This window comes from Falco punctatus (assembly GCF_963210335.1).
Source record: "Falco punctatus genome assembly, chromosome: 13".
Lineage (NCBI taxonomy): Eukaryota > Metazoa > Chordata > Aves > Falconiformes > Falconidae > Falco > Falco punctatus.
The window spans coordinates 8,435,162-8,461,863 of NC_137593.1; the positions used below are offsets into that span (position 1 = coordinate 8,435,162).

The following is a 26,702-nucleotide window of genomic DNA, read 5'->3' on the forward strand; positions in this document are numbered from 1 at the left end:
TTGTAACTGGACTCTGCGGAAGGTGAAGAACGGGGTTTAAGCTGGGGACTCTGGCAGACCTTAGCTCTGGTCCTGACCCAACCGCTGCCTTCCCCAGGACTTGACTGACTTCTCAGTTGTGCTGTTATCAATCCTGAACTTCATCCTCAGCCATTTGAGGGAATACATATACATTAATACAGGCACTGACCTGCTCAGCTCACTGTGAGAACTGATTTCATGCTGTTTGTAAAGAGCTTTGAGGAGGAAACCCCAAGCACGTGCAAAATATTATTATTTTTACATATTGCAGTTAATGGATGGTATTTTTAATGTTAAATAAATAAATAAATGCAGAAGGCAAAATAACCCCAGAGAGCAGCTCCTGGCCAAGGAGGGAAAGTGTTAGGAAGGCAGTGGTGGCCTTTGCCTGGGCAGGGCAGGAAGGGATGGCTGGTGACAAAGCGTGGCCTGGAGGTCAGTGCCTTCAGCAGCTCTTCCCTGACACCCAGGCTCACATGTGCAGTGATTTTTAGCAAATCTGCATCCATTCACCAATCTCTGATATAGATGCTGTAAAATGTATTGTATTTTGTAGGTCAAATGAAGTTCAGTCATTCGCTAAGCACCTTGAACTCCTGGGATGAAAGCAGTGTTGATAAATTCCTGAAGTGCTGGCTCAAACTGACGCTCGGTGCTGAGCTGGGCAAACCTCCAGCTGCATGCAAAGTCAATAGGGTGCTGCCTGAAGAAAAACACTCAGGAACCTCAGCGCTAGGTGCTGGCAAAATAAAATATTATCATTATGGTTCTTAGCGTTAATGAAGGTCCAACTCTTTCAGTCCCTCAGATAAAAGGTGGTAAGTAAGTGCATAGTGTTAGCGCTGATGTTTTGGTAACATAACAGATAAGCTGTGTGTCCATCAAGTAGCATTTCTGTATGGCACCGCAGTGCACAGCAAACACTGCTGTAACAGTCACCATGAGGGAGGTGAGGGAGCGCTCAGGAGGTGCAGGAGAAATCTTCCAGTAAATTGGTCGCTTGGAGTACGCTGAGACCCAAAGATCTGGCATTTTGCTCATTTCAATGTATGCAGCCATGCAGAGGACAGTGTGGCTTTTATTTATCCTCATGTTAGCGTGCTCATCCCTTCTATGGATGCAGGTCTCGTGCTTCTGGGAAAATCATTGTGGAGTTGTCCTACTTTCCAGTGATTTTTCTATAAAAGGCAGTCACACTGATCCACTTTTTCCCCACTGAAAGTGAATGGGCATCCCCAGCACTCAGCCTGAGGAAAAACAGGGTCAGAGTGTTTTGCAGTTTGCAGTTGATGGTCTTCAAGTCCAGTGCCTGGCTGTGACAGTCTCTGGTGTGTCCTCGGCACCAGAACAGCTCATGCCTCTTCAGGGACTCAAAGCAATGGTCACTGTGACACACAATAAAAAGGAAAATACAGTTGCGGATGTCATCTCGAGGGGGGAGAGCAGGTTGCAGGAGGTTTTCCAGCCTGCCCATGCTGGCTGCCAAGCATGGTCCATGGTTCTCTGCTTGGCTGGCCCACAAGCTGCTCCTTGCCCATTTCTCTGCTTTGTTCCTCATTTCCTTCCAGTAGGATGAGCTACATCTCAGGACACTTGATGAAGAGGCTCCCGTGGCTGTGCTGGAGCCAAGACCAATTCTGCTTACCACTTTCTGCTGGGTAAACTATGTCCAGATTGTCGCTGAAACATGGGGCAAAAAAACCCCACCAACCAGCCTCTCCATGCGTGTCTGGGTTTCACCTTCAGTTGTCTTCTTTTACAGTTTTAAATTTTAATTTAGGTTAATTAATGAGTTAGTGTTTATAGCTGTGTATTTATAGGTTTAGTTGCCATTAGTAAAACCCTGACATTATTGACTTCACGGAGGACTACAGCCAGGCTGCCGCTTGCTCTCTGCATGTCTGCCACCACAGGGAAGTTATGGGATATAGAGAGTTTGGATCATAACCAACACAGGCAAAAGGCAGCTCCCAAGAATCAATTTAATTGTGACATTTTTTATTTTCCCTCCCCCATTTGCTGTTTGTGGCGCTTATGGAAATTAATTTAAAAGTATTGTGCAATTAAAAAAAAATTAATAGTTTCCATCCTCTCAAACTGAGAGCTTTCTTCTGAGCAGGAGGGAGGGGTTTGTGAACGTGTCTTCCCTTTTTAGGGGGCTGAATAGATGCTTCTATCCTCTCATGTTTTAATTAATTTTTCTATAGTTGCTTCATTAATTGATATTTACGTATTGCTTGTTGTGCATAAATTCTGGAAACAGCACATAAGAGGATGTTCTCATTATGGCTCTACAAGCGCTTGGCCAATACTGGAATATTAATAATTGGAGCTGCATGGAAAAGTACAGTTTCTTGCCCTTTCTCTGAGGTTTCTGTCCCATACAGTGCCTTCAGGGAATGAACAGTTGCTTCAAGAAAGGCATTTTTTTGTGTGTGCTGCAAGAATACTCTGTTCTATGGAAGTAAATGCCAAACCGATGAGGATGCAGCTGAAGTACACTCTGTGTAGCACCGTTTTGTAGGTTCTATAAAACTGAGTACGGACAGAAAGTATCTCCCTGTGTGCACCTTTTCCAAGCATCACGGCTACAGTTTGGCAAAGCATCCCTCCACCGCCCACATATGTGAGCATCCCCGCATGCTTACATGTGTCCCCCTGCCCAGATGCTGAAGCATGTGCCTCTCTGTGGCCGTGTGCTCAGTAAGTCAGCGCCCCGGCTCCGGGGGCTACTGCGAGCACAGCACTTGCCTGTAGCACCCCTGCTCATGCTGAAATCACTCAGCGCAGCCGGTGTTCCCTACAGCTGAAAATCAAGGTCTGATGTACTTCCTTTCAATGCTCATGAGCTGTCCCTAGGTTGACATTTCTCTGTTGGTTCACAGCTAAAAAAATCTCCCCACAGAGCAATCAGCCAGTGTCCTCTAAAGGCGTGCGGTCTGCTCAATAGAGGCAAGTTATGATCTGCCCATGGAGCTATTGTTATTTGAGATTTTATTAATCATTTACTACATTTTATGAGGTTAGTCACCCGCATCATCTCTGTGCTGACACAATAATTTACCACTACAAGGATGAAAAATAAAATAAAATATCATTTACTGGCATCTCTCGATGCTCTTACTAGGTTACTAAGGCAGCTGGTGGGGAGAGATTTCTGCTGGGGAATCAAAATAAAACAAAAAGGGATGATGAGGCACAGCCAAAAGGGTATCACTGAAGATCAGTTTTATACTGAAGCATGTGATGATCAATTATTCAGAAACATGGCGTTGAACTATCTCTCCCCATGGGTTTATAGACCTCTCACTGGCTTAGCTCTGGTAACAGTTATCCAGAGATGTGTAAGGGTACCACTGGAGGCCACAAGAGGACACTGATATTAGACACAAGAAGTAGATAGGAAGGATATTAGAAAGCACAGAACTAGCTCATGTCCTGCTGTAAAGGTTTATTACTCCATCAAGGTCAATGGTATCTCTGCCAGCTCTCACCAGCTGTGGGCTGGCCCCACAGGCTATCACCACAGGACTCAGGAAGGTGAGAGCTCCACCAGGCAGAGGCAGCCTGGGCTGGATTCATGGTGCTCCCTTTCAAGCTGGGAGCGACAAATAGGGCTGAGCTACAGGCACACAGCAACCATTCTCACAGCTTGGCTTCCTGCAGCAGGACACTCGGGGAAATGCAGGACAACATCTCATCTGGCTGTGGGCAAGACATGGACACAGCAGGCATGGCGGGTGAGCAGGGTGCTGCAGCGTGTACCCGGGGGATACAGCTGGGCAGGAGCTTTGAGTCTCTTTAAAAGCATTTTTCAAAATAATTGATAAATTATTTATCAACTATAAATGGTCAGGATAAATCTGTTGGTAAGCAGCAGCACAGCAGTTAGTTTTGGCAACTATAGCCAATGATTTACAGCAGCTGGACCACCATTAAGGATATTACTCACTTATTCTCCTAATATAATACCTAAAGAATAATAAACAACTCCCCCCAAACTCTCCCTGTTCAGGAGGCTGTCTCCTCCTGGCTCCCCATGACTTGGGTCTCTAGCTTCTGAAGCAATGCACGCCGTTGAGCTCTGCCATTGCTTGCTGCTCTGGGTAATTCCCAGGCAGTGGTTATTCACAGCCCCTGGCTCATTGCTGACATGGCAATGAAGCGCAGGATTTTGTGGTTGCTGAGGTGTCGGCAGCAGTGGTAGCCTCTTGAAAGAGTGATGGGAGAGGTATAGCAGCCATGGTGATGCACGATGCTGACCTCTGCCCCATCAGCCAGCAAAACACTGCTTCTCCTTACTGCAGCATGTAAGAAGTGACAATTCACTTTTCAGACTTGCTCCAGGGGCTCCTCCTGCAAAGGGGCAGAGTAGCTCGGCTGCTGATGGCGAGAGAGACATCTATCCTGCCCGCAGGCCAACAGTAAGGCTGGGTGTTGGAGGGACAGAAACATGCTAAAAAAGACAAACAGCCCTTCCCCCACTTAAAGCACTGATATAACAAATATACAAAAGTCATGTACTTTGCAAATGTAGAGCCTTCCTAGCAATAATTAGCTTCTAAACGTTCCCCTGTCCTGTATAATAAATGAACAGCATAGTACATGTTATGAGAATAATTCATTATTCATCACGAATAACAAATGAAGGGAATAATTTACCATCCACTAATCTCTAAAAGGGCCTTGCTTCTTTTTTAATCACGTAGGGTTGCTGAGCGCTGAGGAAGAGGTCCATGTTCAGTCACACAGACCCTGTGGCTGCTGCTGCTGGGTAGATGCCCTGGCCTCGGGGCTGGCACACTGGTGCTGTTTGCTGGTGGTACCATGACACAACCTATGTAGGTGTCACCTTTTGTGTGGATAAGGACAGTGGTGCATCTCTGATGTCCCTTCCACCCCACACTCTTTCCTGAGCCCGTCTGTCTCCATGTATGACAGTCACATACCTGGGCATGTTACACCCCTGCAGCCCTGGCAAAGCCTCTAGTACACTGCTGTGCTTTGACGTGACAAAGAGCCCTGAGGTGTCAAAACAGCAATCAAAGGCATAATCACATGGGTTAAAAGGGAGAATATTTTTTGGCCTCATCAGTTTTGTGGTGCATGCAACACCTGCTTTACCGGCCTTGTTGGGCAGGGGATACAATCCTCCTACCATGTTCAGCATCGCAGCCTCAATCCAGCCTTGCTCCCCACCACCGCCCACCAGCCAGGGTTTCCCCCTCTTTACTTCCCTGCAAGGAGCTCTCCTTTTCCTATTTCCCAACATAAGATTTCTTTTTCCTAGTACACCACAGCCAATCCATTCTGGTGTTGCCTGTGCCCTACAAAGATCCCAGTGCTGGACTGCTCCTCCGTGGGATTTATCCCCTTGCCAAAGCTTCCCTCTTTTGTCCTTCTGGATACCAGGGAGCGCCCCCAGCCCCTTTCTTTGGGAGCTTAATACTGCTGCCTGCTTAGGGGTAGCATTTGTGGACTCATTTCTTTGTTATCTCTGCTGATTATTATTTGTTTATTGCTATTCCTTCTTTTCTGTTCCCCCAGTGCTCCAGATGACAGACAGCACATAAATCACTGTAATGGAGCACAGCGAACAGAGACGAAGGTATAGAAATTGTGTGTGTGTGTGTGTGTGCTGGCAGATAAGGAGTGCTGGTGGATCCTTTTGGTGCCTTTCACAGCCAGGAGTCACATTGCACAGCAAACACAAGGAAACTGTGCCCCCAAGCCCAGGCACCCACTATATCCCTGACCATTCATCAGGAAATTAATGAGGAAATACCCTTGAGAAATGGGTCCCCCAAAAAATCACTCCGTATACCACGCTTGCCAGCTGTCCTGGGACACCAGCAAACCCTGCAGATTGTTTTCATGTGTGATTTGTTTAAAAAAAACCCTAAATGCACATGTGCAGCCAGTAGACCTGAATATAAAAACTAAAATTCTGCATTATGATTTTAGGAAAAGTTATCATTTTTTATTCTAACCTTTAACCTATATTATTGCTCCTGGATGTGAGTAAGCACCAAAACATAAAGGGTAGTTAAAAGCATCTGCCTATTACACAGTAACTGCCCTCATGTGAGTTTAGCTTTGTGAGTACATTTAATGTTTTCCAATGATTTCAGCTCCAAGTTTTGCTAAACTTGCATTTTTTGAGTCTATTTTTGAGTAAAGACTTCCATAGGATAATCAAGATAATGTCGGCAAACTGACTTATGACCTCCAATATCTCAAAATATTCACAAACCTGCTGACTAACATGGTATATTTCTGGCTCTATGGACTTTCCAACCCTAAATGGAGTGATTAGTGACAAAGAGGGGATTTATATTTAAATCAGCATGAGCTAATGAAGCTCTGGTGTGTGCCGACAGCAGCCTCAGAATATGCTGTGGTGATGTGCTGAGGAGTGTTTGATGCCTCGCTGGCTGCCACTCTCCATAAAACCCCATCACCCCAGCAAGACCTGGACTTCTCTTACCCAGCCAGCTACCAGGAATAGGAGCACCAAAATCACGCAACATCTCCAGTCTAATGACATTTAACCAGGGAGCTGAGAGGATCAGACCCCCAGAAGCCTAGAAGACACTTGCTGAAGAGAAGCGAGACAAGAAAAGCCACACCAAGCACTGCAGCTATCTACCAGCCTTTCTGGGCTGCTCTTTTCCTCAGGGCAGCATAGAAGGATTTTTCAATCTCGTCATTCCTTACACATACCTTCTGGCTCTGGATGACTGCCAGATTTTCATGCGTGTGCATGATTTTATGGCTAGATCCCACACAACCTACCTACAGGAAGCCAGCGAAGAGCTTCCTTAGATAACTGCAGAGACCTGCAGTTTAACAGGGTCCCTAAGATGATCCATACAATGCATTTCCCAGGAAGCCCTGATTTACACAGTCTGCTTCAATAAGAATTAAAGCACTAATCTGAATACATGCGTGGAGGTATGAACTATGGTTTGACACTCCACATATGTGCTCTTCAAAGACAGTGAGATGACCTAACTGATCCTGGCTCATAGAGCTGACCTGCAGAGTGGACCTTGGTGCGGGTTGAAGGAAAGTTTACTAACATTTTGACCCTTTTAATTGGCATTATGCCTTCTCAGGTTTTATTGGTCAGCTTTGAAGTCTAACCAGCTCCCTTGTGAGAAATTCATATTTGGCATGCTTGCATGAGACATAATGTGGTAACAGAGGTAGCTCTATATGTATGGTAATTTTTAGAGTTGAGTGACATTTTTCAAATGGATACGTTCGCTGAAAAATGCAGGAACCAACAGTATTTGTGAAAAAAATTAGAAAGTGTACAAATGTTTCATTTTGACATGTCAAAAGAAATGGTTTGGAGATACAGAGACGTTTTGTTTCAACATCATCAAAACAAAATATTTTGACTTTTTGTTTTGAAACAAGCTTTGTTGTTTAAAAACTGACCTAAATTTTAGGAAAGGATTTTTTAAACCAGCATTATATAATCAGAAAAAAGTGCATGTCTTTTCCTGTTGAGGAAAATGCTTGTTTTCATGCATTTCCCCCCTAGTTTTGGATTTGAAACCAAACTGAGAAATCCATATTCATCTGCCTTTCTCACTGTTAACACTCATGTCACATCTCCAGCTGCTAAAAGAAAGCAACATTTTCATCCAGCCACGCATCACTGCCATTATCAACATCCCTGCTTTCACTGTGCAAAAAGGGGTCTGCTAAAATGGAGGTTTGTCCGTGCTCCAAAGCATGGTGGCATCCCAGGTACGTGCAACCATGGGTGACTCAGTGACCCTGGCATGGGACATGGACATGCCTGCCTGTGTCCCCGCCATGGCTGCCTTCGGGCCCCACTGCACCTGGGCTTGCCCTCTGCCAGGCACTCTGCCCTTATCAGGGCTTTATTTGGCCAAGCGAGTTAATGAATAACGCCATGTTTTGCCAGTGAAACGAACCCTCTCTAGTGTCTTATCTCTCGATCATGTGCAGCAAGAGAGCAGAAGAACAAAGAGGGATTTATTGTGTCCTCTGTTACTCACCGCCTGAAATGGCTGATAGGGCTCAGCAATGTGGCCGCACCACTTTTTAATGGCTAATTTATGTGCTTTCTGCTTCCCTTCCCACCCGTGAGTTTCGATTCCAAAAATAACTTTAATCAAAGAGTTGCTGTGCAGCCGGCTCTGTTTATGGCCAGCTTAGTTTCTGCTCCAGCTCTGGTGTTCTCAGACAGCTGCTTTGCCCGTGTTTAAGTGCACTGTCCTCCCCAGCAGCGCTTGCTGCAGAGCAGGCACCCTCTGAAACCATCAGGCACATTCTGGTCTTCGGGATGCTATGGACAGTGAGCGCCAGTGCCCCGTGCTGTGGAGCTGAAGGACCACACAGACATCTCGTGGTGGTGGAGCTTTTCAGATGCTGCAACTCCCTGATACGCCTGAAGCCACCCAAGCCCTTGAGGGTATCCTTACACACTGTAAAGCCTGTTCATTAACAGTAGATGACTTTGGGCGTCTAATATGCCCACAGACAGGATAGTTCACCTGTGTGTGAGAAAGGCCCATGAGCCGCTTACAATGCTCACACATCCCTGCCTTGGGGGCGTCTGAACATCAACAGAAGCACCTCCCATTGAATCCAGTGGAGCCAGGATTCCAGCCAGGATTCAACAGCTATTGAAACACCTAGTATCACTGCTTTCTGGGCCTTGGCCTCCCCATCTGATTTGATTAAAAGCTCTTCTGCCCAAGCTCTCTCTGGACACTAGCCATTACAGCATTTTCATGATGGGGTAGCTGGACCCTATTGCCACAGAAGCACATCCAGTACTCTTTCCTTTCTTCCCTGCATCCCTTTGGGAATGGGCTGCAAGATTCAGGATTGTGAGGAATTCCTAATAAACAGCAATTTCCTATAGGTTGTTCTCATGCCCTTTGTGACACCAGAGCCTTCAGCCGCCTATTTCTAGACTCTGCAGGACAAAAGGGATGCTTCAGTTACACCCGTGAGCAGGAAATCAAAATGCATTTCACTGCCCTGGCCAGCACTGTGGTTAGCGACTTCTGGTTCATTCACAGTGCATTGCTAGTGACAGTTGCTTTTATTTTGGTTTATTCCCTTTTCCTTCTACCCCTCTCTGTTTCCTGTAACAACCCCAGGCACAGATTGAGACTTGGTGGCTGGGATGGAGCAGTGACATATTTGCAGCGCAGGGCTTGGTAGCCAGCTGCAGTGACTCAGAGCACATGTAGCTGCTTTAAGAAAAAAATCTTTCTCCAGGAAATCACAATTCAAAAATAATTCCCAGTTCTACTATTATTCTCAGCCTAGGGCAATTGTACTGTGGTCTCCAGTGCAGCCAGCTCTGCCAGTCACTCCTGTTAAATATACTGAGTTTTCCTTCCAGTCTAGGGTTAACAAAAATTGAATTTGTGTGGCCTAATATAGGCAGAGATTTCATTCCCGTGAGGCCATGTCTGCATTACAGAATCCCAGTCTTCTTCACGTGAAACAAAAATATAGCAGTCGTAATTTTTTTATAAAATAATATCCCATTGAATTATGTTTCGGGGAAAAAGGGCAAGTTTGGGTTTTCCTCTGTGATCACAGCAGCGAGGAATGCTCCAGTGAGGGAAAGGGAAATAGATGCAGAAGATATGTACATGGCAGTGTTGCCGCTGCTCATAGCTGAGCTGGGATGGGTTTGGAGGACAGCGTGCGCTGGATAAATACCCAAAATTTTCAGACCTTTGCAAACCATGTTGGAGTGACCCCTCAATCCTATATTTGTATATGTGTAGTGACCAATTCCTCCAAAGGTATCCTCTGTCTTTGTTATTTCTTTTCCATTAACATTCACTCCTATACAGAGATGCTAATGAAGAGCAGGAGGTCTTCAGTTTGATTTGAGATCAGTCTCAGTATCATCCACTTGTGGATGATGCATAGATTTTAAAAAGGAGGCAGGAAACATCAAGTCACTTACTCTCTCCCAATACTTTTCCTGGTGCTAATCCATGATGTTGAGATACTAAACCATTCTGCATGTGCTGCCGTGGAGTGAGCCTGGTGGGGCTGAGCCAGGGTGAGTGGGAGCAGGGCTTAGCCTGTGGCATGGGCAAACTGCCCTTGCAGCGCTATGTAAAAGGAAAACCTGGAAAAGCTGCTTTTAACACAGTAAGGTCTTGAAGAACAGGTGGAAAAACACCTGCCAACACACACTGGATGTGCCAGTGCTGATGTTTATTGTGGCTACATTAATAATTATGATCAACAGTAGTAATGAGCAACAATAATTAATAACACAGTGATCATGACACTAACAGTTGTGATCGTTATTTCTGAACTTTTTTGATTTTTAGGAATAATTTCAGTGCTAGGTGTCTCATTGGGCAAATCTGCTTTTGCATTTGATGTTACAAGAAGTAAAAGTAGGGACTGCTTGTAACCTGTTTCTACATTATCTCCCCTAAACATGAAGGTAGGTATTGTTAAATATGGATCTATATGTATATAACCAATCATGTAAAATAACTTTCATGCCCTACAGTGGCATTTAGTAGGTAATTACTAAAACATAGTTCAGTCAAAATGATTGTTGAATAGTTTTAAATGTAATTCTTCCACTGGCTTTTTATTAAGAAGCAATAACCACATGAGGTTCCTAGGAGAGTTATGGCTATGGAGGGAGTGAGCAATCTGAAATACAAGTTTTCTGCCTTATCAGACTTCTTTTAAATGGCTTTTTATTCAAAATTACACAGAGTTTTGGAATTTTCCCTCCAAATTCTCTGTCTGCACTTTTGGCACTTGCTGTACCTATGTGGTTTCATCCCAGAAGGGTGCTGCAGACAAGTGTTGAATCTGCACAAATGTTTTCAAATCAAAACAGTTAAAGTACTACTCTATTTCCCTGGTTCTCTGATGTTTAGAAATAAACATTGGCAGTGCTTATTTAGGGCATTTTGCAGCATTTCTGAGCATGTCAGCAGCACACTCTCTCCCAAACTGATGGAGCTTGCAATTTTGTTTGGTGACTGAAAAGTCCAGGCTTGGAAACACTATTTTAAAAAAAGGAAAAAAGAGGAAACTGAAGTACTGCATGGAACACCTGCAGCAGCTATATATTTAAGTCATGACACCCCGATGGCCCTTAGGGACAGCTGGGAGCTGAGCCTGGTGCCAGCCCATACTGGCGCTGGATGCAGCACAGCATCACTCAGATCTTGGCCATCAGATGAGTACTGTTTCACATGTGCCCTCAGCTCTCTCCTTGTTTCTTTTCCCAGCTTTCCTGAATCTCCAGACCCTTCCATGCGCCTCTTGTTGTCTCCTACTTCTCTCACTGGAACATAGATTTTCCACACCCCGCCTAATGCTACATGTAAAACCTCCTTGATATTTTTGCTCTTTGATGGCAACCTTTGCTGTCACCCAGAGAACAAATTCTAGTATCTAAATTACCAAAATTATTTTGTTTAATCATTCTCTACTTAACTTGCCTGTCTTGACTCCCGTCTTATAAATCCAGGTTTGCTACTTTTAAGATTTACTGCAATGTACAAATCGTTCCCATTTGTATCTGCATGTGAAGTCAGTTGTGAGGTGTCTTGGGAAAATTTGCTTTAAAAACTTAATATGAAAATAAACAACATCAGCGAAAGCTAAGCTGGCTTATTGTCAATACATTTTCCACCTTAGAAGGTTTTCTTTTTTTGCATCATTTACATTATTGCCTTATTTATATTATTGCCTTTTTCTGGGAATCACTCCAATGACGGGACTAAAGGGTCATAATTTGATGGAATACAGTGACGGTGATGCCAGATAAAATGTGCACACACTGTTCCTTTCAGTTAGTGTTACTGAGATAGCAGGATGTTGGAGAAAATGGATGACCTACTTTTATCCTCTGCATTAGAAATACATTTTACGAGGTGGTGAGAATGTTTTAAAAATATATGCAAAATCTAAAGGGGGTTGTGCCAGTGTCAACCCCGTGGCTTCCATTTATATTGATGTAAGTAAAATCAGAATCACAGAGTAAAGGTAAGGGAAAAAGTACAAATATTTTTGTGCCTGCACCATAGCTCCACCCTACTATTCTTGGGAAACTTCATGTCCAGCTCCGCTACGAAATGTCATTCAATCATCCCCAACTGCTTTTAGTTATATTAGTGGTGTTATTGTAGCTGTTATCATCTAAGGATATGACTGAAGCAGTGTTTCTACAGAGAAGTAATATAATTTGTTGGACCAGCTGATACGCTGACAAGCTTTTTGGCATACAAGCCTGAAAAAGGGTGTGCATGCCTGAAAACATATCAGCTTTTTTTCCCTAAACTATCATTTTGTTCTAATAAAAGGTATTACCTCTCCCTGTAGACTTTGTCTCATTTAATTATATTAGCATTGAAAATCAGTGAACCAATTGCATAAGATAATTTGTTTTGTCCCCAAACCATGCTACTAGCTCCAGCTGGGGCCCTTTGTTTCCAAACTGCTTGAAAAGAGCTAGAACATCAGGTTGCAATTATTACCATGTACATATTAACTAATTTTAATGAAAAATATCAGAAAGAGCATAAAGGATCAGACTTTGCGCTTTGAAATAATCTTTGCCTTTGAGAGACTGGCCTGAGGCTCACAAGGGTTGTGTCTACATGCACCTGTGGAGGGGCTGCCCTTGCCTGAGGGATGCAAAGTGACTGCTTTTGGTGCCAGCGTTGGGTCTGGATGGGTCTCAGGTCTGATCCAGTGCAGCAGCTTCTGTATCTCCACCTTGATGTATAATAGTTTTCATACTGACCCATTTCTCTGCCTGGAAGAAATCCAAAGCAGAAGCCCCAAAACACTTGAACTCATTGTATTTCAGCTCAAAATGAGCGAGAGACATCCAAAATCTTTAGCCAAAGTAATTTCTTACCAAGTTTCCAGCCAAATTTGCAGGCTCAAGAGAGTCCATGAATCACAGATAAGCAGCCAGTCATTTCCTGCATAACTTCGCTTCTACTTACAACCGGGCAAACATAATATATGGAGTCATTAATTGGTCAAAAATAACACTGGGAATTCAATGTAATGGGATCAATGCTTAGATATGATGATGAGAAATAAAAGTATTCAGTGCGTGGGCAAAATGTAAGCTGCTTGGCTAGCAAAATGAAAACAATTTTTAATGCTTCCTTGTACCTTGACTACACAGTGTTTAACTTCATGTTTGACTTTAAACGTTACAGAATGGCTTTGTTTTGGTCACGTGTACAGTGGCCTCCTCTTAACATTTATTCCTCAGGAGTAAGGATTTTATTTAATGCAGAGTTTGCGGACTGAAAGGATTAATCTTTTGCACGCCTTCTTCCTTGGAGAGTTTTTTAGAAGGAATATATTTGTTCCATAGCTTTCTGAGTGTACCTTTTGGTATAAGTGCTTGCTCCCTCTCTCCCCTTCTCCCCAGCTTGTTTACTCAGGGAATAAAAACTTGACCTTGACTTTAAGGTCTTTGGTGTTTCAGACTGTACAGTCAGCAGAGAGTAAGGGGAAAAATCGATGTGAACCATATTAGACAAGTAGAAGAGTAATGCATAAGTGCTGGGAAGTCATCCTGGAAATGGAAACAACTGAGGTAATTCTTAAAGGAGAGCATATCCCGCTGATGCATCTCTTGTGGTTAACCCCCCACACCCTACCTTCTCCTTTCTGCACCCTGTTTCTCCCCATCCTTGGGGCCATAAGAAGATGGGGATGCACCAGAGCCCGCCTAAGGTACCCACCTCAGGGAGGTGGGAGCTGGAGTCAGGGGACAAAGAGGTGACCCATGTCTTCACCTCCCACCAGCTTTGCCTCTGCATTTGTGACTCTGGATATTACAGGGGCCCTGTTAGCATCTCCAATAAAAAAGTACATCAAAAGAATCAATGAGACAGGTGAGAAAGGACAGCTCAGCAGATAAAAGACATGACATTGTTAATGGGGATGTCAGTGATTGATAAGATTGCATTTGTCACTAGTGGATTCACAAAGGACCCTGTCTGTACTGTGTTTGGGGAGAAACTCTGCTGTTTCCTTGCCATTTCTCAATTCATGGAGTGAAATCCTAGCTGAGCTGCCTTGGCGTACTGTCGGGACATCGAGGTCAGGGAAGCAAAGTCATACTTCATCTACCAGACGTGCCTTTCCAGGAAGCTGTACGAATCATTGCCATTTAAATGCAAATCATGTTTGGTTCAATATATTTAAATACCAGTGAAATGTCCTAAGCAATAATAGCAGACTGTTAATACATATGCGTATGAAATTCTTAATTAATTAGATGATATTAGAGTACCAGTTGTGTTCTCAAAACAGCTCAAAAGTACTCTTTTAAAGGGAATTAATATTTAATAGGGAAAAAATGCAATAGCTTCCTGAAGCCTAAATTAAATGCGTGTACCTTTATGGCTTTTACAAGTGTTTTACTCATAATTTAGTGTGCCAGGGAATTGCATCATAGGTGTTTTCTGTAACAGTGTGGGGGTGCCCTGGGAAGTGCACCATCCATCAGGCTTTTCCTCAGAGCCTGATTCCCCTTCTTAAACAAGAAATTGCTGGAAGACTTCAGGAAAAAAGTCTGTCTTTCCCTTGAGAACAATCTGGTGGGGGAAGGAGAAGGGGGATGGAGGAGGTGTAGTACCAGGCAAGGAGTAGACACACCCTCTTGGGCCTGGGTACCTCTGTAAGCAGGGGAGCCCATTCTGGCCCCCAGCCCACTGCGTGCAGAGGCTCCACATGCATTGCAGGCAGCGTTGGGGGCCAGCAGCACACACACATCTGAGATTTGTGCCCTCCAGCAGGAACTAAGTGCCACATTTCCCTGTTTCACAGGATTATCAGATTAACATTCCCACAGCTGGAACACCTGGGGTTGCCTCCCAGATATTGCAAATGATGGTCCTGACCAGAGGACAGCCCCGTGCAAAGAACCTGAGAGGTTAATGCCCTGCATATGAAAACAGTTGACTTGTCATAGCAGTAATGGCCATTCCTCAAATAAATTAGACCCATATATGTACATTCTTATTTGCAAAAAAATCATCAAATACTTTCCATTTTCCTTCTTATGCAACAGAAAATTAAGCAGAAGACAGCTAAACGAACTTCAAGCTGAAGCCCTCTAAAAAAAAAAATATGCTAATGTGAAAAACTTTGTTTAGGATAACTTCAGAAGCCAGCTGGTAAAATTCAGCCACTTTTTCCAGGGCAGAGAATTTATAGACTCTATCTTCAACACGAATAATCTCTATTGGATTCCCCTGCTTTTAAAATCCGGTCCCAATAACCTTTATTTATCATGCTTTCTCAGGACCACACAGATTAGACAAAAATAGCATGGCAGTCTCTTTTCTGTTTAAGCACATGAAACAAGTGTGTATATCATCTAGCATTAAGAGTTTCAGGCATGGTTTTATTTCCGTAACCATTTCAGAGCCCCAGATGTTACTGCTTAAAGCCACCCTCTATACCAGCAGGGCTGCCTCAGTACTACTGTGTTATAAATAACACTAATAGTAGTAATAATAGAGAGTAGTTCTTAAGTTATCTCATATCTTTCTTCAATTTTGTTCTTGCAACACCATGTCAGGACATTTTGTCTGAGCTGATGGGAAGAAGGTGTATTGATTTTCTCAAGATTGCTGGCTTTTTCTCATCCTATTTAGTGCCAAGGGCTGGTATAAATTGCGCCAGGAGCACAGCACAGTGCAGCCATGGCCAGGCTGCGCTGCGCTGGTGTTGGGGCTGCAGCAACGCCTGCTTGCTCAGACAGTTCACAGCAGGGACCTTGCTTGAAATCTTCGTGTATTTTTAGTTGAGCTATGTGAGGGATAAAAGTAGGGCATCAGCGCTCAGCAGAACTGTACAGACAGGTTTTGCATACAGAGCAAAACTGGAGAACGTGGTGGGGGTTGGGCTTTTTCTTCTTTTTCTTTCATTCTGCTGACTGTGCACAAAAGTTGAACATCAGGTTTTACCCAGTGAACTTACATGAGTTTGTACAATAGATGCATCAGAGAAAAACAGCCTGTTCAGAGCCAGAGAGGAGTAAGCGGTCCTGCATTGGCCAGGTCTGCAGCACTGCCAGTGTTGGCAGGACCAATGGCCCCATTGGGGGAGAGGGAGAGCGCCACGATGGGAAGAAGTTTCAGCAGCTTCCTCAAGATACCCTTTTAGTGTTCATGGCTGGGAAACCAAGCAAGAAAATCAGCATCGCCCGAGGTGCTTCTCTCCAGCCTTATTCTGTGGTTCAGAAAGCAATTTGAATAGAAAATGAAGAAAGTTTAAGGACAAATCAGAGAAGGAAAATGGGACCAATACAAGACAAGAAGAAATTAAGGGAGTGGAGTCTGGGCTTGAAAAACTCTTCAGTATCAACATTTCTCCCCACCAAAAGGAAGCATTTTATTTTCCCTGGAAGGAGGCAAAATGAACAGCAGGGGCTATTGTTGTGGCAAGAACACCTGGAGATGTTAAGCTGCAGAGAGAGCTTGCTGGCAGGTATAGCACTGGCATAATTTGCAGCAACATCTGCAGTTGGCCCAGCAACCATCTCTCCTCATTAATTAGCAGAAGCAGTAGGTTTGCCAGACAGTCCCGTTGCCTTTTGCCTTATTACTGTACCCCTTAGCTAATGAGCCATCCTCTTCGCTTCCTGCTGAGTGAGGTATATCCAGTCTGACCGCACAATGGGCACAGAAGTCCAATGCGCAGCAAAGAGGGTGACAGTGTTTACCATCATTTTGTGTATATACCCTGTGGGTCATATTTACTACAACCACATGATTCAACAGCAGTGGTCTGTAGCCCTATGGAGATAATAGCAGAGGTTCATCAATGACGCCGCTGTCTCTTCCTGCGTATCTAATTTTATGCTGCAAGGCACGCAGCCATGTATGTATGATGCTGCCTTTAACTCTCTGAAATTATTTTGGATTTTATCTAATTTATTCACAATTCTGCCTTGGTCATCCAAGCTGATGAAACACATCCTTTCACCTTGCCTCATTTTCTCAGACTGAAAATAAGAACCGTGACACTGTCCTTCAGGAGTGATTTGGTTTCCGCCAGTGAGACAGTATCATAACCCAGTTCTGCTTAAACCCCATTTCCACCACCTAGTCCAGCTACACAAGAAAGCAACATGCAGATCAGTGTACAGGGAACCCCGGGCACTTTTGCCTGGCCATTACACGCATTCTCCACTGAACACCATCCTGGTCATGAATTACTGCTGCAACGGAGAAATTAACACAAGGCAGAGGAAGGCAGCAAACTTTAGCAAGTCTTTGGCAAGCTCAGCTTTCTTGGCCAGGGCTGCACTTATGATCAAATGTCAACTCCTGGACATGGCTAAGGGGCTGCAGGCTGTTACCTGGGGAGCTCCACATCTTGTCACAAGACAGCTTCTGTGAAGTCATGGCTGCCTAGCCCTGCTGGTCGTGCAGGCAGGATCCCATTTGCCTGCATACAGTGCCGAGCCTCAGGCAGTCTTGCTCAAGTCATTTCATGCACAGTTTAATTCTTTCCATAGTGGGGAGGGGGACTTATTCCAAGAACACCCGATCCAAAATGATCAAGGTGGCTTAATAACACAAGGCAAACGGCAGTGCTATGGCCCTGCTAGACAATAGCAAAACACATTCGGATACGCAGCTCAGACCTTGCTGCATTACACATGTAATTAGGTTGTTTCCATGGTAATGATCTAATTATGGTCTTCTTGGCTTTGTGTAATCACATTTGCTGCATTTTGGCAGAGCTGTTTTCCTTATTTTTGAACTGCAACACTTGGCAAGATGTTCTTTCTAAAGCCGAATAATAATTTTGCCTGATGGAAACCGACAAGTCTGTGAGTTTTTATTTAAAGCAGGGTTGAAGATACAAGACAAGACAAAACTATATATATATAGCATGTATATAATATATATGTATATATAAAGACAGATTTTTATCCCTGTAATTTCTATTCCTCCTTCCTTCCTACTTTTTTTTTTTTTTTTTTTTTTTTTTTACAAGTGCTTAAAATAATGAATTGTAGCAGTAGCTCCCACGTGGGAGGGGAAACTTCAGAGACCTCTCTTCTGTTCCCAGGGTTAGTGATGGGCTGACCTTAGAGCATGAAATTTCACCTCTCCCTGCCTTATTTTCCCTGTCTAGGGATAATGAAACTAACTTCAGATGAGATGTATATGCAAAATGCGTATTATTTCTTCTGAGTTATTTTAGCTCCTGGTAAGCATGATACCTTAGAGACAGCAGGTGAAATCCTGGCCCTGTAGAAGGCCAAGGGCAAAACTCTTATTGATTTCCATAGTGCTGCAATTTCCCATGTGTCTGCTCAAACACCTTAGAAAAAGTCTGACACAAACCCCAAATCTAGCAGCCTTGACCACTATGGATTCTCCACCCTGCTGCCCGGAGCTGAGCGAGCAAGGTGGTATTAGACTTCGGTGACACGTGCTATACCTCTCTTAGCTGCCACGGCACTGCAGGGGAATCTGGCCATGGGATTTGATGTTCACAAGTGAGATCCCCTATACCAAGCCCACCCCTCCCTACAGCTCGGTTTATTCCTCTGTATTATAGGGCAGGTTTAGGGAGGTGCAGAGTTCAAGGCACTGCTAGAGCCCATGCTCGTAGGGATTTATTGTGCTCTGTGCTCAGTTGTGCAGGAGAGGCACTTATTATAGCCTGTAATCTCTCCTAAGGCAACTCTCTCCTTGAAGTCAGCTGCAAGATCTGGCTGTTAGTTATCACTTATAAAGATTTTTAAAGCTTTCTTGCAAAACAAAAGATATATTTCTAGCTTGAGCAATAAGGGATCTGGGGAAAGATAGGAGATGAAAGGTCAAGCAAGAGGAGCTTGTGAAATCACATTGGAGCAGAACTGCAGGCTGTAGTCAGCCAGGAGCTTGTATTGCAGTTGACAAGGCTATTCACGGAAAGGTTTTTGATTAGTTGCCATGACAATAGGAAACACCTAAAAAAGATCTACAAAATGTTGTATTGGCATCAAGGCAAGAAGTTAAGCCAAACCCTGCACTCTGGTTATTCCTATGAGTTAGTAGCTTCCATAGTAGTATTGCTAAAGGAAGGATTTGGTCCTCTGACTTTGAAGATTTGGGAAAACAGGTATGAAATGTAAGTTATGATATAAAAAAATTGTGCTGTAAAGAATTCGCTGTGGAAGGATGTTGGAAATCTTGCAAATACTGTTTACAGCTCTTGCTTAGTGTACTGAATATACACACAAGCAACGGAGTCCTCTGATTTTGATGGACAGGTGAGTGTGGCTGCTTTCTGGATGAATACAATATAACACCGACTCTGCACATCCTCTAGGGTCTAGGGATTGAAATTTCCATCTCTAAACCTTTACAGAGAGATTTAAAATCCAAAATGAGTGGCACTGAATTTGAAGGACCCAACAAAAATAATTCTCCTTTGAAAGCAGTGTGTTCTCAAGATATCAGAGGTGAGAAGAAAACCTGGTGTTGCCATGTTTTGGAATGAATAGTGATGTGAGGGGGGTGGCATTCTTCTTTTGATGCATCTTTGAGTACAGGATCCCTGGAGCTTACAGCAAGGACCAGAGAGTCTGTCCTCTGCTGATTTTTTTTTTTTTTTCAGAACTGACCATGCTGTTATCCCAGAGAAAGTAAGTTCTGCTATTGAGCCATATGCTTTCATGTTATGTTCTGCAGAGAATAAAACTAACTGTGATTAGCTATTGCCACTTAAGTTTTAGCGGATTGACACCTCTCAAATGCCAAGAGATACCCAAATAAGCTCACAACAAATACTTGTGAATGGACAGGCAATTGCACAGCAGTCATGGTGAAAGTGAAATAACAGCAGTGGAGTGGGGTGGGATTCAGGTCTGCTCTGTTGCTGCTTCTAGTCAGGTGAACACCGTTTCTGAGGACCTTTCAGCAGGTCACAGCTAACTGACTTCCACCCTTCCCTGCAGAGCAGGAAGGTATGAGATGTGTACCCTGCTGGAACATCGTTCTCCATTGATATACAGCCACCTCCTGGACGGGATGATATAGCAGCTGGCAAACAGCATAGTTTTAGCAAGACATTGTGTGCCTTAGGGACTCTTCCCCTTCTTCCTCCCCTTCTTTTCAGCCAGCCAGGGGACAGAAGAGGAGAGTGGCAATCGGCTGGAGGTCAGTGGACCCAAGGTTGAAAGAGGAGAGCAAGCACTGGGGCTGGTGAGGACCAAGCTGCAGCAACCCTGCCTGCTCAAGGCTGGGGCTTCCCAGAAATATTGCACCACCAGGCTCTCACTGGAAAGCCTACAGAAAAGCCTTCAGCTGAGGAGCAGCCAGCTCTGCCAGAGTGCCTGCGAGCGAGCGGTGAGCTGTCTGAAGGGGGTGGGTTGGGTCCTCTCTGTATTTTGTCCACACAATACAGCAGTGTACACATGGGGTACATAACACAACCATGAGGGGTATCATCTCCTGCTTCTCTGCCAGTCTCCTTCCTCTGTGACAGCTCAGCAGCAGAAGGGACAGGCTTGTCTCCAGAGAGAATAATGGTATGCTAATGAGAGCCCTGTTCATTGAAACTGCTGGTTCTTGTACTTTGGCTGTGGTTGTGGTATTGGAGAACAAGGAGCAGCATATTTTACTGTGCAGGCTGCATAGATGCCCCTGCTGTGCAAAGCCTCGTGTGCAAACCACAGTAACCACCACCTCTCGCCTTCAAGGTATTGTGCGTTTCTAGGACTAAAATCAGAGTGGAGAAGCCTGTCCTCCTTTCCACAAGTCTGCAGATTTCATTAATGCCTCCAAGGGTTTTACACGGGCCTGCAGAAGAGACCAGACCCCCCAGTTTATTCTGCCCTTGTTTCCTTCTTTTGTAACTCAGATATTTGCATAATACAGAGTGGCAATGCCAAGTGCCGGGTGCCTCTGTTCCTGCTGCACAGGCTCCATATGCTGCCTATCTGTGTCAATCCCAGGGAGCTCTGCAGTTGCAGGAGGACAATCTTCAAACTGTATGTGTGTAAATTAGAGCTGACACTCTGCAGCTTTAATTCACGGACTGAACCTGATCCTTGCTCACACCCTACCCATCGGATAACCTTAACACCACAATCAATACAGCCAGATAATTACAACTAGTAGGAAAGCTAAGTGTATGTTTCCAGGTTTTTTCATCAAAGCAAAGTCCTAGTGTTCCTGCCAAGTCTTATACAATTCTCCTTTATTACACTGAGAGCTCACGCAAGCCTAATACTGCATAATACTTTTTACATGAACACTCTCAACCAGAAATCCCCTCTCATCTGAATCTAGCTTGTCTGTCTTGGTATGTATCTCTAATTCTGCATGTACAGGAGGGAAACTGTCCCTCTGTTTCCCTGTTGATCTAGTGCCAAATCCACTGATGTCAACAGCCAGAATGAGAAGGATTCAGAAAAACCTAAAAAATAATCCATGAGACTTCAGAGGTTTCACCTTTGGGTTTCATGAACTAAAGCTGGTTGATATAATTTCCCACTTTCTTTCGGTCAATCCAAATCTTGTTCCTCAAACATATGTTGCCATTTTGCTCTTTTCATATTTGCCTTTCTAATGGTGGAAAGGAGCTTGTCCTTTGCAGACATGGCCTTAGGAAGAGCTACTGGCAAGCATAAAGCCATTTCACACAACCCCAAGAAGCGCAAGTCAACTTAGAGTCATCCTGATTTTTTGTGTCAGGCGGAGCATGGAGGAGGACACTGTTTCTGACCACAAAACATTGACTCCCAAGCCAAAAGGAAATGGAACCACTCAATGCACGGTGCCAAGTGAAACGTGAACATTTTCCCCATTTTCACTTTAAATTATACAGAATCAACAAAGTCCACAAAGCATGGGTCAGAGTACCTTAATCAAGACCTAAGCAACAGCTGAATCATTGATAAATCTCACCTCTGTGCACTGAAGCAATGTGAGTAGGCGAACCCCCTTCCTCTGGAGTATAATGTCCAGCTCTGACTTCTAGGATGTCTGGAGTTAAACAGCAGTAGTACCCCTGCAGTGGCAAAGAAGCAAAATGACTACAATCATTAACTGCACTGCTATAAATTCTCTGGTATGAGAAAGTTTCATCTGTGCACACAGTTGTGAAGAAGCCATCATGAACATGGGCTGTAGCCCACATACACACACACACACAGAGCATATGTACACCCAGAGAGATCAATAGATTGCATATGGTGTACGTGGCATAAATCATTACTTTTCTTGAAGGCTGTCACAAATCTGAGATGTATTGGGTGGGAAGAGTACTGGGGTAGTCTTTTAATTAGTCCACAGCTAAGCTGCATTGTAAAATTTACTCTCTGACATTGCATCCAAAATTTATAGCCTTTTAAATCAAAGGAACATCTCAGACTCCGAGTTTTTGCTAATCAGAGGTGTTAATGATAAGAGCACAAGACTGAAAAGGGACATGTTAGGCAATTATTCACAATATTCAAAACTGTTTCTCAGGCCAATGTGCTACCCTAAAAAAAATAATCTGGAAAATATATGAGGGTCCCAGCTGTCTTGCTCATATCTGTATATTAACTGCTTGGTGCCGCTGGAGGTGGTGTGATGGGAAAGCTGCAGGTTCCTTTCCAGGACTGCTTGTTAAATGAGCAAGGTATGGATGCTATAGGGCCTTCAGCTTCAGCACATCCATTGTGGAGTGGAACATGTCTTGGTGAATACACCCAGGGCTTGGCGGCCTCAGTGAGCCCTAAACCCAAACCCTAGGAGGGCAGGTATGGTACTGGCTTGAGAGGATCTGGAGTGGTGTAGTAGATGACTGTGGCTCTTGGCCACATGGACATTTTGCTTCAGTAAGACACATGCTATTGTCTCTGGGCTCCTTGGCAGCTGTTGCCAGATTTGACATACCTTTTGCTAGGACAGGAAAGAGAAAGACATTATCTCCAAAGCTGGTTTGAAGAGATACTGAGTGCTTCTTAAAGAAACAACTGTCCTCTGGAAAAGTTTATGTTGTGCAACTGTTTCTTACTGCAGGGCAGTTATACTGTATTTCTTTTTCATACATCAAAATGCTACTGAAATTGATGGCAAAAGCATAGTCAGAAAATCTTGTGCCACTGTCAGGAGCACAGGCCATCATTGCAGTAGTGTAGCAAGTGTCATTGCTACCTGAAAAGTAAATTATGCAAAAAGAGCCAGTATGTGATTGACTGGCAGGTAGTTGTTGGAAAGTATTTATAAAAATTCAACCTTTCTTCACCCCCCAAATCAATTTGTTTTCAGTTATTTTGAAGAGTTTATTTTCAGTTTTCTCCAATTACAGGCTCTCTTGCAATGAGCTTTCCTTTCAAGCCACCGAGTTCTTTCATATTGAAATTTTTCATTTGGAAAATGTCTAAAGGCGCATTTCAATCACTGAAAACACTTTTCCTTCAAAAATACTGAAAAATATTGCTTAAACCAGCCACTAAATGTTTCAGTATCTGCTATTCAGTGATTTCTAAGCACAACTGTTGAAAGAGGCTTAACTATCACTACAGCAAATTAACCTGGAAAATCTTTTGCTCTTTAGCATAGGGCCCAGGATGAGTCTCTAAAGAGAAAGGTGTGAACATAAAAGACTGGCTTTGACACCGGGTATACTCTTTTTTGTATTTATTACATCTGTACCCATATTGTAAATAGTAGATTAGAGTTTCCCAAATTAGATAGACCCTAAATAGTTTACAGGGTCTAAGTGGCCACTATGTTTGGTTTGTTCATTTGTGCTTTAATCAGATGCAGACAGAAAGGCTATTCCCCACCATCTCAAGGGATCTGAGGCAACTACACTGCAGATTGTGGCAATTGTGGGTGAATGTGGCTTTGTCTGCAAAAAGTAGTGAAAGTCCCTCGTTACATTTGGTGATGGCTTTTCTTTGTGGTTAAAAGACTTTTCAATATTACTAAAGAAAAGAAAGATATTTTGTGGATACTTTTCTGTATTTCCAGTATCCCTTTGCATTTTTAGAAAAGTGTCCTAAGAAAAGCACGTACAATATTTTGCTAATTCAATGTGCTGATTGCAGAGTTCACATTGGCCCTGCTCCTGCAAGTCTGTATGTTCTGGGAAATGCCAGCTGCCTCCTGGGCATCTCAGCCTGCCCTGCCTGAAGGTGATGAGGCAGGAGACAGTTGCAGGCTCCCAAGACCCCAGCCCATCTGGAAAGCCCAGCCTGCATTCCCTGACACGGCCCTGCCTGGGGAAGGTTTTGCATCCGTGAGAAGGGGCCAGCGGAGGTGTGCGGGTTGGATGCTGCTGGCTGTGGGTAAAAGCCTGGCAGCAGTGGAGAGCCTGGGGGAAGCCCATTAGTTAAGAGCTGAGGCACCCAATGCTGTTACTGCTAATGCCTTCAGCACAGGACAGGGCTGCAATCAATTTCATAATAAATCAACCCCATTTTCTAATATGAACCAATTTATCTGCCAGGCTGACTTGCCAAACACTATTAGAGGCTGAGGTCAAACTGAAAAAGACATATCATGTTTTCAGCTTTTCCTCCTAACTTTGTATCTCCAAGGCACACTCTGCAGTCACTGGTTCACAGCTCTCTAACCTCCCTGGAAAATTCTCCTTCACGAGACTTTCATTTACAGCTGATGTAGACACAGAAGGAATTATATATTTAATACCAGTCACTAACATGACAGCTTTAAGTCTGAAACTAGCACCTGTCTTTTGCCACCACTGTGCAGTATTTATAGAGACTGGATTAAAAGATTATTTGAAAGGCTTGATTTGCAGCAGAAACAAGAAAACCCTGCTTCACTACAACCAAGCCTATGTTATGATTTTTATCTGTGTTCATTTAGGCTACATCTCTGGTGGAGACACCCAACTTAAAGAATTAGCTCTGGTAAACAAGATAGGAGAGAGATTTGAGATTGTTATTTATAGAAGGAATCACACAGAGATGACTATAAAAATGATTAATACATAACAAATACGGATAGTATTAGTCTAAGGATATACAGAAGAAACAAAGGAATCTCTGCCTTGAATGGTCATTGTACAGCACAGCCTTGTAAAAAATTCACGTATATGTGAGCGAGGAGCTGGGAGCTGCTGGCAGCCTTGGACTGCACCAGATGAAAACATACTGATGTTTAACTATTCATCTGACGCTACAGAGTGGCACAGTCAGCCCATTACCATTCCCAGACGAGCAGAGAATATCGATTATCCCATTCAGAACAGTTAAGGTGTTGCTGAGAGCAATAATAATAATAATGGCATCAGCAGGTAGCATCCAGGGTGGGTATGCCTGTGAGCCTGCATGTAAACAAAGGGTGAAAGGTGTCTTCTGAGGGAGGAGGAGTGGAAAGTGGAATAAATGGGTTTAGTCTAAAGAAAAACTTGGGGACAGGATAATGTAACCACAACTGCGGGACAAAAAGGCATGGAGTTGCAACAAGGCAGATACAAATCAGATGCAAGTCAGACATAAAGAATAAATTCTCTAACATGACAACTACCATGGTAGCAACACAAATGCCACCAGCACCCAGTCTGAATCCAATGGCATCTCTGACAGCAGTGACACTTGCTCGACTTTTTCCATACTCATCTTGCAACTCCATGTTTGCACCACTATTTCTATTAAACAAATGGAAATAAATTCTAAATTGCAGTTGGTGTACAAGGAAGCACTTCTCAATTTACAATGAAGCCAACAAACCAGTCAGAACAATTTAAAAAAAAAACCAAACCCAAACATAAAAAAATCACAAGCACTAGCACTTCTAAAAAAGAAGACAGGCAAAGCACTGCAAATGCAAATCTGGGTGAAGCATAGCTGAACAAGAAGGTCACTCAGTAGAAATTTCAGTGACACAGGTAGTTACTGGAGATGCCAAGGAAAGTGGCTGGTTCAACTTTCCCTTGCAATGGGAGTTCCCTCTGGTGCATTTACTTGAATTCTTTTGATTTTGCAGTTACAGCACTCACCTACTGGAAAATAACTCAGAGTATTATCAAGCCCAAACTCTTTTTATTCCTGGTATCTTACTTGAAACAAATAGTCCTTAATATTCTTCTCTAATGCTCTTTTTTTTTATGCTTTCCAGGGAGAAAAGAAGTGGTCAAATCTGCAGTAAAGAGGATTACTTATGATGGCCTTTTAAAAAATTACGCACACAAAGGCGTAAAAGGAAGGATGTACTCTCTTCACCTTTCCCTTCCAAAGGAATTGACCTTCTTCTATCCTAGATTGTATTTAGCTGATGTACATCTTCAGATCCAAATATGTTTTGATACAAAGCCTGCTGGACTCAGTGGAAGGGTTTCCACTGGCATCCATCAGCACTGAGCCAAGTTCATATTACTAATGAAATTTCCTAGATATTAATAATAAACAATATCATGAGTGGCATTGCCTTTGTTATAGGTCCAGGGACATAATATTAAATTTGACACTACCTTAGAATTCCTGAAACTTTGGTCCAGAGGGCTTTCCATACTTAGCCATGAAGCTAACTACAATGAGAAAAAAGCAGCAGGGAAGTGGGCAAAATGGTGAAAGACTATTACCCACATTTTGAACAGAAGCACAATGAAAGGAATAGGTTCCACAGAGCAACCGCAAATTACTTCACCGTGGCCTCACAGATCATAACTGGTTTTTGCTG

At 43.6% G+C, this 26,702-nt stretch overlaps 2 long non-coding RNA genes across 2 annotated transcripts in view; one reads left to right on the forward strand and one right to left on the reverse strand.

The window, feature by feature from the left end:
• LOC308072745 overlaps positions 1-26,702 on the reverse strand; it is a 181,783-nt gene that overhangs the window by 89,485 nt on the left and 65,596 nt on the right. Inside the window, exon 2 of the long non-coding RNA XR_013931776.1 lies at positions 21,969-22,071. This is a non-coding gene — a long non-coding RNA (uncharacterized lncRNA). The remainder of the gene's footprint in view (positions 1-21,968; positions 22,072-26,702) is intronic.
• LOC308072746 lies at positions 53-26,446 on the forward strand. The gene is made up of 2 exons (XR_013931777.1): positions 53-20,405; positions 26,142-26,446. It is a non-coding gene; the product is annotated as an uncharacterized lncRNA (long non-coding RNA).